Below are 12,004 nucleotides of genomic sequence, written 5' to 3'. Positions count from 1 at the left end.
TCACCAAGTCGAAACAGTGCTCTAGATAGATAGATAGATAGATAGATAGATAGATAGATAGATAGATAGATAGATAGATAGATAGATAGATAGATAGATAGATAGATAGATAGATAGATAGATAGATAGATAGATAGATAGATAGATAGATAGATAGATAGATAGATAGATAGATAGATAGATAGATAGATAGATAGGAAGGATTGTCCTCGACGGAGAGCAGTCTGCGCTGTGACCTCCTGCTCCTTGCCTCCTTGAACGTCTCCCAGTTTTGACCAAAGATAGCTCAGGCACGCTGGCATCTCTGGCACTGATGCTGCGCTCCCAGCGAACCACAGCACAGCAGATGGGTCCTCAGGACCACAGACTGGTAGAAGATCCTCTGCTCATCTTGTGGCATTCATTGAATGATCTGAGCTTCTTCACAAAATAGAGTCACTCACCTCTTCTTTGTTCATCTTCCAGTTCAGTGTCTTTTTCAAGTGCACACCCAAGCATAGGTAGTCCTCAGAAACCTCCTCACACATGATGTTTCACAGTTCTTCAGACCTCCATCTTCTCGGGCTTGCTCACATTTAGAAGCAGATGATTGCAATCACTTGCTTCAAATTAATGCTCAGCACAGTTTTTTGTAATTGAAATCTGTGGAACATTAAGGGGTTTGCAGACCTTTTGTCTGTCTTTGATATATTTCATTGAAATGATTAAGTTTACTTTGCCCAAGGAAATCTTTTATAGCTATCACTGTTGCTATGTTGCATGAGATGAAATCTCTATTTTGGTATCGGGGTCAGAATTACTATCAATTGACAGTAATCATTTCATTGTTCCTGACATCTAGCCTACTTTGCTTCTTGTTCAACCATTGCATGTGTCATCTATTTCATTTTTTTCGTCCTTGAAAGGACCTCGTGAGAACCACACATTGGACACTCATCGCATCTTTTTTTATTCCGTGCAGTCTCCCTTCTTCATAAAATCTGGTGCCGACAGTACCCATAATGCAATCTGGCTACAAATAGTTCAAATCAGATGTGTTCACTGTAGCAACTAATATATCCTTGAGCCTCTCGCCTCAGAGGTCTGGCAAACTTGACTCAGCTCATAGTACTTTTCTGATCATCTGCCTCTATTGTTTAGTCCAGCTGCAATCAATTCTTTAAAATTGCATTTAGAGGGAAGAGTGATCATTGTGTTTGTGCTCTAACAAAAAAGAATAGCTGATGATTCCTAAAAGTTTTAACAAAACCAAATTCTCAAAACACATCAAATAAGTTCTGTGAAACCTTAATAAACGTGAGCTCTTGAACTGAGATAAAAACAACTAAAAATGTATCTGTCAGTCACAAGTTAAGGAAAGGAAAGCTGTTAGTGGAGCAATCACGCTTGACAGGTTGTCAGCATTTGAGTGTTGTTGGACAAAACATCTTAAAGCCTCTGTAATAATCTGTTCGATGCTGGCACCGTAGACAATTCCTCACTCCGAATCTGTCAAATGATTTTCAACTGAGTTGAGCTGTTAAGCCTGTTATTATTTGAACAAGCGTGTCAATAATAGAGTGGAAAAAAAAAGAAAAAAAGTTGTATTTCATGAAAAGTGGTAATCAATTAACAAAGAAAAAAACCAACGCTCTTTCAAGAATGCAGCTGGGGCAGATTTCAGAAACAAGCAAATAAACAACTGTGCTCATCATGATTCACGCTCGCTGCCATTAATGGGGAAGAAAGACAGAAAATAAGACAAAGAAAATCATCTGAATGTCTCGGCCTGTTTGTGTGAGGCTCGTACCCCAGTTTAGTTGGGTTTTTTTGAGTAATTGAAATGGCTTTCTCATAACTTTCTCTACAAATTTAGGCTCTTTTATTGTGTATTCCATTGCGATGATAATCAAATTCAATTGCACTTTGAGACCCATCTGTTCCAAAATAATTGACGATTCTCCCCTTCAAAAAAAACAAAAAACAAAAAAACTCCAGAGTCTCGGCGGCTCTGCACATAAATCTCCTCATATGAATTAAATTAGCTCCACAAGTAACGTGCATTTACCAAGCAGCTTTGTAGGAACACCCGCCACATTCCCCCTTTGATGAAGTTGGACAATGGCGTGTGATGTTGGTAGAAATGCAGCAGTAAATAAGTCACAATATAAAAGCATGGAATGTTTGTTATTTTTTGCCATTAAAATGCTCCAGTGTGGTGCTTAAATAAATAATCTGAAATGAGGTTATAAATATAGGAAGATTTCTTTTAGCAGGAAAAAAAACAACAACTATCGGCATCCTTCATTTTATTTACACAAAAGCCTGATTTCCATTATAGCGTGAAATTGCAGCTGTCACTCAGTGACCAGAGTTGTTTTCTAGTTTTTCTTTTAACTGATTTGATCAAGAAGGGTAAGGTGCGGAGAAAAGTGGTGTGGCAGAGGGAGATTATGTGCCAGTGAGTGAGGCCGGTGTCGACGTGAAGTCTCAAGAGGAGAGCTCTCTGTGTTTGGTTAATGTGGGATGGAGCTCTGTGCTCTGTGTATACCCTCAATCCTCTTGAGTGGGTTGCTGTTGATGGTACGGGGTTATATTTTATGCCTTGTAGGAGGTAGAAATAGTGTGCGAGGGTGACTGCAATGTGGTGACGTCCCTCTCTCTCTGATGGTTCTGTACCATACTGCTCTGAGTATCTGCACCCAGGAGGAAAGCGGATTTTCAGCCTCATTCAACTCCACTGAGCTCCAGTTAAACGTCATTCAAACCGCCAACTTAGCTCCTCTCTTCTTCATCTCGCCACACACACACACACACACACACACACCCTTTTTCACAACATACACACACAGGCTCCTGCTGAGCGATGCCACGGAGGTAGATTCATGCGACATTTGCAGTAGGTGTTTTTGGAGATATACAGTGGTGTGAAAAAGTGTTTGCCCCCTTCCTGATTTCCAATTTTTTTTTGCATGTCTGTCACACTTAAATGTTTCAGATCATCAAACAAATTTCAATATTAGTCAAAGATAACACAAGTAAACACAAAATGCAGTTTTTAAATGAAGGTTTTTATTATTAAGGGAGAAAAACAATCCAAACCCACTTGGCCCTGTGTGAAAAAGTGTTTGTCCCCTCCTGTTAAAACATAACTTAACTGTGGTTTATCACACCTGAGTTCAATTTCTCCAGCCACACCCAGGCCTGATTACTGCCACACCTGTTCTCAATCAAGAAATCACTTAAATAGGACCTGCCTGACAAAGTGGAGTAGACCAAAAGATCCTCAAAAGATAGACATCATCCGAGATCCAAAGAAATTCAGGAACAAATGAGAAAGAAAGTAATTGAGATCTACCAGTCTGGAAAAGGTTATAAAGCCATTTCTGAAGCTTTGGGACTCCAGAGAACCACAGTGAGAGCCATTATCCACAAATGGAGAAAACATGGAACAGTGGTGAACCTTCCCAGGAGCGGCCGGCCGACCAAAATTACCTCAAAAGCGCAGCGACAACTCCTCCGAGAGGTCACAAAAGACCCCACAACAACATCCAAAGAACTGCAGGCCTCACTTGCCTCAGCATGACCTTTAAAAAGGCGGTTCATGCTGGAAAACCTTCCAACGTAGCTGAATTACAACAACTCTGCAAAGATGAGTGGGACATATACAAATGGAACAATCGCTCTGTATATAACAGAACGGAGAGGAAAGGGGCCGACTCACTTTGCTTATCAGTCCCTCTCAAACTACAGTTTGGGCCCTTTGAGACATAACAGCATCAGGCCACTGGGGCACAAGCATGGAGTCAAGTAAACATATCGTAGTAGAATAAGCACGCTACACAAAAGGCCTTCCTCCCATGACCGAGGCCATACACAAAGACGCAAGTGCTGCAGTTTCCATATATACACAGAGAAGAAAAACAACAAACAAGAAGCCGAATCCACTGTTGCAAATATCAAATCAATATCCCGTCTTTATTTTTGTCACTGTCTGAAGTTGGCGTCATCATGGGATTATTTGTAACAGTAATAACCCTCAGAGGATGAAAGCTGGGGACTGTGCACCACCTGAACACACCTGGGGAGGGAAAACAACAAGTGTGTGTGTGTGTGTGTGTGTGTGTGTGTGTGTGTGTGTGTGTGTGTGTGTGTGTGTGTGTGTGTGTGTGTGTGTGTGTGCGTGCAAAATTATAACATGTAGGTGTGTATTGTTGTTTGCATGTATGAACCTGCTTGTGTGTTTAACCGTGTGCATGTATAGGTTTAGCTCCCCGGTGTCCTCCCACCCAGGCCTTTTAGTTAGAGGCCCGTTTCCTTCACCTTTAGTTGTTATGGAAACGAGAGTGGCTGCAGCAGCTGCATTTGCATGGGTGTTGGACTTTAGCCCCAGAGAGCACGGGACGCTAAGCAGAGGAAGTTCAGCAGGTCAAACTACAGTATCTCCCTCTCTCCATCAGCACCTCGCCAAGAACGAGAAATGCTTCTGTACTCGTGTGCCTCCGTATTGAGTGGATTGCCTCCCGAGATTTATGTGCAAGTGAAAATACAAAAAGCTTCTGTAAATTATGTGCATATAAATCCACTTCTGCACTGCTTTTCACCTGTATTTTCCAGCCACTTGTGTCTTTTTTTGAACATGATATTTTCCTGCGAATGCGAGCCCTCCCGCTGCACCGTCTTGTCTCCCGCTGAGTTTTGTCTGGTGACACTGTCAGAAATGTTGCCATTAAAAACAGCCCACATGACTCTTGAATATTCTGTGTGTGTGTGTGTGTGTGTGCATATACCGCAGATTTGTGTGCGTAAGCTTCACTTTGCATTACTGTGTCTCCTTCCTTCCCCACCAAACGGCCGAGTTGCATGACAACAGCTGGTGTCAGAAAGGTAGCCTCTGACACCGAACACACACCACCAATGTGTCTGAGAGCAACAGTTCTTCATCAGCAAGATGCTTCCAGTATTCCCACGACCCCCAACCAAATAAATAACCCGCCCCCGCTTGACACCAGTGAGAGTCCTTGTCTCTGCCTGCACGGCATCTACCCTCAAGCCCCGACTCCCCTCCTCCCTCCTCCTCCACTCCCATATCCACACTGCAGCCTGGAGGAGTGCAACGCTACCTGCATATAATCACGCAGATACTGTACACACACACACACACTCTCAGCAGACCAGCAAATGCACATGATGGATGGCCCTCCCCTCGGTAATGCACAGAAGCATTATCCGTCACCCTCCAGCCCAGAGGAAAGAGATGCTCTTTTAAAATTGACATTCTGCTCCCTGGCAGCGTCCCCAGCAAACCATGTGGAAGTCAGCCCAGCTGCAGAGCTACTCATGCAGGAAGGTGCCTCCCCTCCTCCTAATCTTTCTTGAGGAGGGGGATGAGGGGGAGGAAGAGGCGCTTGTAGTTCATTAAATACTTCTCACTTCATACTCTATTATTCAAACTTGTTAGGGATAAATCACTCTAAGTGTGCATTTATGTCTCAAGGCATTATGCATGCTGATAACACTGCGTTACTGCTTATGAGTCCATCCTGGACTCAGTGACCTACCGGCTCATGAAGTACCGGGCATCCTGTCGATCACTGTTTCTGATGGTAATTGTGTTGTCCCTTGTGTCCCATGATTCTTTATAGATTGTAATTTTAAAAATTTGCATTTTTGTTTTTTGTGTTTTGTTTAGGTGAGTATTATGGATCTTTTAGTTGCTATTTCATGTTATTTATATTCTTCTTCACTCTTTTTTTTGCTGTACTGTATGCTCTTTCGCAATTACTTTTCATCATTCAGCAATTTATATCGCCGTGCTTTCATGCATTTCATGCATATATATTAATATGTTTGAACCATTCCTGTAGACTAGAGGGTGTCCTTGTGTGCTCTTGTTCTTTGCTCTTAAAGACACAGCCCAATCAGCAGCTCCTGTCCAATCATATGCACCTGGAGGCAGCAGCCGTGTTGGATGTTTGGTGTCAGCCTGGTTAGACAGGTACCAAGTGAACCATGTAAATGCAACAATTAGTTTTTTTTTTTAAAGAAATGGTTTTGTTGTTGTTCCAGGGACCTTTTTCCACAGCAGACGTTTTGACATGCCACAGCAGGTAAAAGCACCATTGATGAAATAGTGATGGTTGAATTCCACTCACACTGGTTTTGTGCACGCTGGTTCAATTTGGTGGCTTACTGGGACACTAAATGGAACACCGCTATCGCTAATGTCACCCGTGCAGTCCTAACTGTGACGAGTTAAAAATGACGGCTTTGAAAAAGGCCCATTTACTTGTATATGTTGTTCAAGTTGTGGTAACTCACTATTGATTCTTAAGTAGGTGGAGTGTGGTTAAACGCTCTGTTGTTTAGACATAATTATAGTAGCCAAACCCAGAGCAAAAGGTTTGCAAGGAGAGGAGGCTGCTGTGTTATCTGAAAGATTTCTTCTCACCCACAAGTCTATTTTGGTAGGAAACTATCAGCCTGAACTTACAGCCTCTAATCCTCTGACTTTGGTGAAAACTGTGTGTAGTTGAATCGCATTACTACAAGGAAGTGAGTGTGAGGATGACCTTCCTCTTCGCCTAGAGCAATCACAGTTCAACCACCTCGCCTCAGTATATTACCAGTTGATTTAAAAATGTCCCTTTGTCAGAGGATGTTAATTTACCTTTCACCGTTAAAGTCACAATCAGCTTTTATTCACAAAGAAAAACGAACATCGTCATCATCTCGACAAGGAAAAGTGACAATAGACAAATTTAGGTTTTGTTTTTTTTTCTCTGCAAGGGGACAGGTGGAGGCAGAGGAACCTCAGTCAGCTGCCTCAGGGGCACATCGTCATCTAGAAAAGGAAACCCTTTTGTTTTTAAAATCTGGGTGTTTCCTCTCGTCGGGAGGAACCTCACAAGCCTCACAAGCACTTAAGGAACCCTGAGTCCGGGTAGCCCTTCTCCGCCGTCTGTGAAGTGGGCAGGCTTGGAGGCAAATGGTCCTCGTGGAGCAGCGGGCTGAGAGGCGGACAAACATCCAAGTCTGCCGGTGAGTCATAGGTTAAGTGACGGCGGTCCAAACAAGATTTGGTTTATCCATGTAACATCATAAAACATGATGTCACAAAGGCAGCGCAACCTAATTTAAAACAATTATATCAAACTTCAACGTTAAACCGACATTTATTTAGACATATAAATATGAAATACCTAAGACGGTACATACCAGATATCAATCAACTTGGCTAAAAAAAAAATTCTTAGTCATTATTGTTTGGTAAAAGATCTTTAACAAAGACAGACATAGGGGGCCATTATCAAAGAGATTGCTGTGTTATTACTCGTAGCTATTGAAATTCAAGGCAGACGACTCTATCATTTACTAGAGATGTTATCTGACTTAAAGTGTTTGCTCCTTCCTTGAATTTAAATAAATACCAAAGGCTGTTTTGTTGAAGCCACGAACGCTCATTGTGTTATTATGTGCCTCTCATCCAGATTGCACCATTACACTCAGCTTTAGTCTACATGCACACAAACAAGCAAGCGACCTCTGTCCAGGCCCATAATTAACCCTCTTAATTAAGAGAGAAAAAGTTGCTAACGAAGGAAATGAATTTAATTAGCCTGATCTTAGCCCAGGAACATGTGCACACCATAAAACACACACACGTGCACAACTCGCGCACACCCAAAACAATTAAGCCTCTTTTATCCTGGCTAATAGCTTCAGTGACTCAGAGCCTTTCTCATTAAGACTATCAATAATATGCTGATTACATGCATCCACAGGTCTCCTTTATCGGGGCACAAAGGGACGAGTGTGTGTCTCTGAGGTTTGGAGCGGTCTGTCTGGGCGACCTTATCTGCTGAAATAGACGTTTGAATTGTTTGGCTGGAGAAGCTGAAAGAGGCCTCGCTTTGCCGTGTCTGCGTTTATCTTATCAAAAAGGCCACGTGTGTCTTTCACGGCGAAGGAAATGCCTATGAAGTTGTACAGCTGAGGGCTTTACAGAGGTGAGATAATGGACTGGGGAGAGACGGTGGCTGTAGGGCTGCAGATCTGTCTGCTAGTCTGAATTGTGTGGCACTGACCCCTGCTGCTTTTCAGTCAAATAATTCGCTGTGAAACTGCTGCTCTGTCATCCGTTCAGCTGGGTCTCTGTGTCGTTTCACCATGATTAAGCCCAGATTTATCCATATTTCTTGTAAATAACATTTAGCGTATCTAAATTAACGTTTTTTTTTTTTTTTTGTAGGTGCATCTAAACAGCAGTTCAAGGTGCATTTTTATGACAAAGTATCCCAATTGTGTGCACACTGCACACAACTGTGCATAATTTGCAGTACATACTGGAGGTAAAACGAAAAGTATAAGATTTGGAACACAGCTCCTGAGCACAGTGTTGATTTTTCTTTACCTTTGACCTGTCAGTGATGTTATTGATACTAAAAAAGATTTTTATAAAAATCTGACCACAGCTTTACCTTCTGTTACAAGATAAATAGAAATAGCTGGGTGTTTTTTTCTTAAAGTTTACAGTCAAAGTTCTCCTTATATAAATCTTATATGATACATTTGCTTCATTGGAGTCGATACATTTTCCTTTTCTTTATGTATGAATCACCAGCTCTGCCCTTTCTCACCGTATATGCTGACAAAGATAGTAAACATTGACAGGCGTCTGTCACACAGGCAGGAAGACAATAGGTCTGTGCTTTGACCTTCAGTCTCTTCCTGTTGTAACAGACACTGGGGTCCCTCCCAGTGGAGGAGAGAGGAAAGCGGTGGCTTGACCTGCGGGGCCACACCTTTACACCCCCATAAGGCATCCCCAAACACCCATGACAGGGGCAGCCACACTCTTCCTCTGATCTCTGGTGTTTTCCAGTTGATGCTATTGTGAGATTTGTTTTTTTATCTGAGCTGTGAGGGTCTCATGCGGCCACCTGCGGCGCTGGCACACAGACCTTTGTCTGGTTCCCATGCTCTGCTTCATTTTGACGGAGTGCAGGGACAGTTGAGTTTTACTGGATTAAGCCATCTTGTGATAGAATATGCTGGGAATCAGAGTCAGGAATCTCTTAGGGTTGACCTGGGGATGCATGTTTTCAAACTATAGGGACGATTTGGGGATTAATCAGGTTTTTAATAAACACTGAATGCACTTATTGTAAATCGCTTTGGATAAAAGCATCAGCTAAATGAAATGTAACGTACTAACAGTTAAAAAAAATCTATTTGGTAAAGTCTGAGATACTCTGAAGACCATCAAACAAGATTGCACCCTGTCCGTTTTTGTAACTTTTGTCCAGTGTTTCAAACATTTTGTCCAGCCCTTCATGCAAGTGTAAAATAAACCATGCAAAGTCATAAAATTAAAAGCGGGGACATCCCGTTTGTGCATTAGACGGGTAAACAAATCTGAGCCAACTATAAATCTGAGGATGTCAGCATTCAGTTAAGCTTTCAACCTTTGGACAGCCATTTCAAAGCTAAAGATTGCAAAACGCAACAGCACAGGGAAGATTAATTCACTGAAACCTTTTCTTTAACTTGCGCTTTTGTTGCCCTTAAACAGCTCTCTTCCTAACAGTATGTGGATGTGGCACATGAGCCAAGTGCAACAGCTCCTGAAATGAAAATAAAGTCTCTCTTGGAGGCCCCCGGTGCTCCTCATCAGCTGTGCCAACAGCACCTTGCAGAACCTCAGCAGCCCAAACACCCACCGTCTGAGACAAATAAATCACCGTGCCGGGAAGCGTGTGCACCAGGGAAGTTAACGCGGATGTGACTTACAGCAGAACAGATGTCTTCTCTGACTGAAATAACATCAGATCCATCCCAAAGTGAACTCAACACCTTCCTTTCAACCACCAGGAGGATAACCACAACAAAAGGCTCCTTTTCCGTTTATCCCCGCTTTAGATGTGGGTTTTTTTTAGTAGACAATGGCTGAAAATATTCTGGCCTTCGTGTTTGATGTGGGCTTTTTTTTTTCCTTCTGCTGTTTTCATGTGCTTTAATGGGAATGTGCTTGGCAGGGTTTGATCACGGCTCTCGGGTGCACAAAATAGGAAGAAGGCCGCACACAAAAGGGACGGGAACATTAAGAAACTGACACCCCTCATTTCTGGATTCTAATATACATTTGTCCCACAGACCGTGACCATTAATCCTGATTGGCACACTGAAAGTGGATGAACACACACAGCACCCAAACACACTCCTTTATCGTTCAAAGTGTGCTAGAGCTATCAACCTGAATAAATAAATCCCCCTCTTATCTCCCAACGCAAAACTGGATAAGCGCTCCCACCGGGTCTGGCTGGAGGAAGCTGTCAGCACCACTATTTTGGTTCGCCTTTGCCTCATACAGAGACCGAATCCTGTTTTTCTCTCCTGGTTTTTCGCTCCCCGGAGAGTCATTTCCCTCCGTTTGCGTGAGACATATACGCCCCGCCACACCATCCATACGTGGTCCCTATTTCCTGCTTATCTCCTGCGCTGAGCCTATATCTTTCAGCAGGTGATAAATCTGCACAAAATTTCCAGGTTGGGAAGAAAGAAAACAGGATTTTCCACAATGTCAGCCTTTAAACCAGTTTGTGAGATAGCTTAACTTCTTATATCACACCCATGGAGCCTTTTTTATTTTTTTCCCGTTTTGACACCTGTTGCTGCTGTAGTCCAATTCCAAAAGAGGCCAGATGATTTAAATTGTTTTTATGTACCGTAAAACCTTTGATTCAACTAGTTTTTATCAATAAATACTCAAATACTACAAAAGAAAAATACATAATAACAAATTCATACATCAAATCTCATCACTGCTGACTAGCTACTATTCCCCTAACCTGATTTACATGATTTGTCAGGAAGAATCATTATTAGCTTTGCTGATGTGTTCCTCCATAAAGTCTATTCTACAGGTTTCCCCCCTAATTCATTAAAAGAACAAAAGAAGCACACGCAAAAAAGAGGTGAAGCTCTATTGTAGAGCAACATTGCCACCTGCAGCCAAAAAGACACCAACATGGCTCAGCATCAGGCACGCTCAATAAAAAGTCTGATCTGTATCTGACCTTTTTAAGAATCGGAGATGATGTAGTCGCTCTGAGTGGATTTGATGAGCATTTTACTCTTTTGATTGACTGCACGCACGAACACACACACACACACACACACACACCTAAAGAGTCTTTTATTCCCCTCACACAGAGGACAGATGTGACAGCTGGCTTTTAAATCACTTCCCTTCTCATACTAAACCCTGAATTTACAGTTTGATGGGAAAGGCTCTTAACGTAAAGCCTCTCATCACTGGAGAACGATGCTCTTTATGAGTCTTTATGTTGAAAATGACTTTTAAGTAGAACAGACTCACTTGTTGCTAATGTATAGTGTAAATAATCATTCAATCGGTGGTTTTAATGTAGGAGGCAATTGACATATTGTTAAATGTAACACATTTTCTATTATATTCAATCTGCGGGGGCAGTTCTTCCTCACACGTTTGGTTGTGAAGGTTTTATTATCTTTCGTTCACGAGTCTGCTTTATATGTATAAACTGGCTTCCTGTAATTGTACCTTTAGTATTTGGCGTCATCTACTGATCATTTTGCAGCATTGCATGCATGATTCAATTTTAATTACGTAATGATGTAGTAAAAAATAATATATCAGTCAGAGGGATCAAACCAGTACTTTCACTTTACTAATTTCACTACATTTTGCTGCTAAAACACATGTAGGCGACTTTTACTTATTCATGCAGGACTTTTCATTGGGATTTTATTTATATTACTGGTATATACTGGTATTTTTGGCTGCGTATTAGAGTAAAAATGTGATGTTTCCATTTTGTGTTACTTTATACTCATTTAGAGTGAATTTTCTCCCCTAAAAGCTGTCGGTGCTTTTGACTACTCACCCCTTCTCTGTCCAGCGGTCTGCTCCCTTTCCGTCCTCTGGGGGGCGCTGCAGTGCATAAGCACGCAGTCGGACGTCGTTTACGTAAAGCGCCGATTG

This window comes from Brachyistius frenatus, unplaced genomic scaffold, assembly GCF_029030835.1.
Source record: "Brachyistius frenatus isolate BFR_SWC_R1_liver_20210118 unplaced genomic scaffold, ASM2903083v1 Contig_26, whole genome shotgun sequence".
NCBI lineage: Eukaryota > Metazoa > Chordata > Actinopteri > Embiotocidae > Brachyistius > Brachyistius frenatus.
This window is presented reverse-complemented; position numbering follows the sequence as displayed.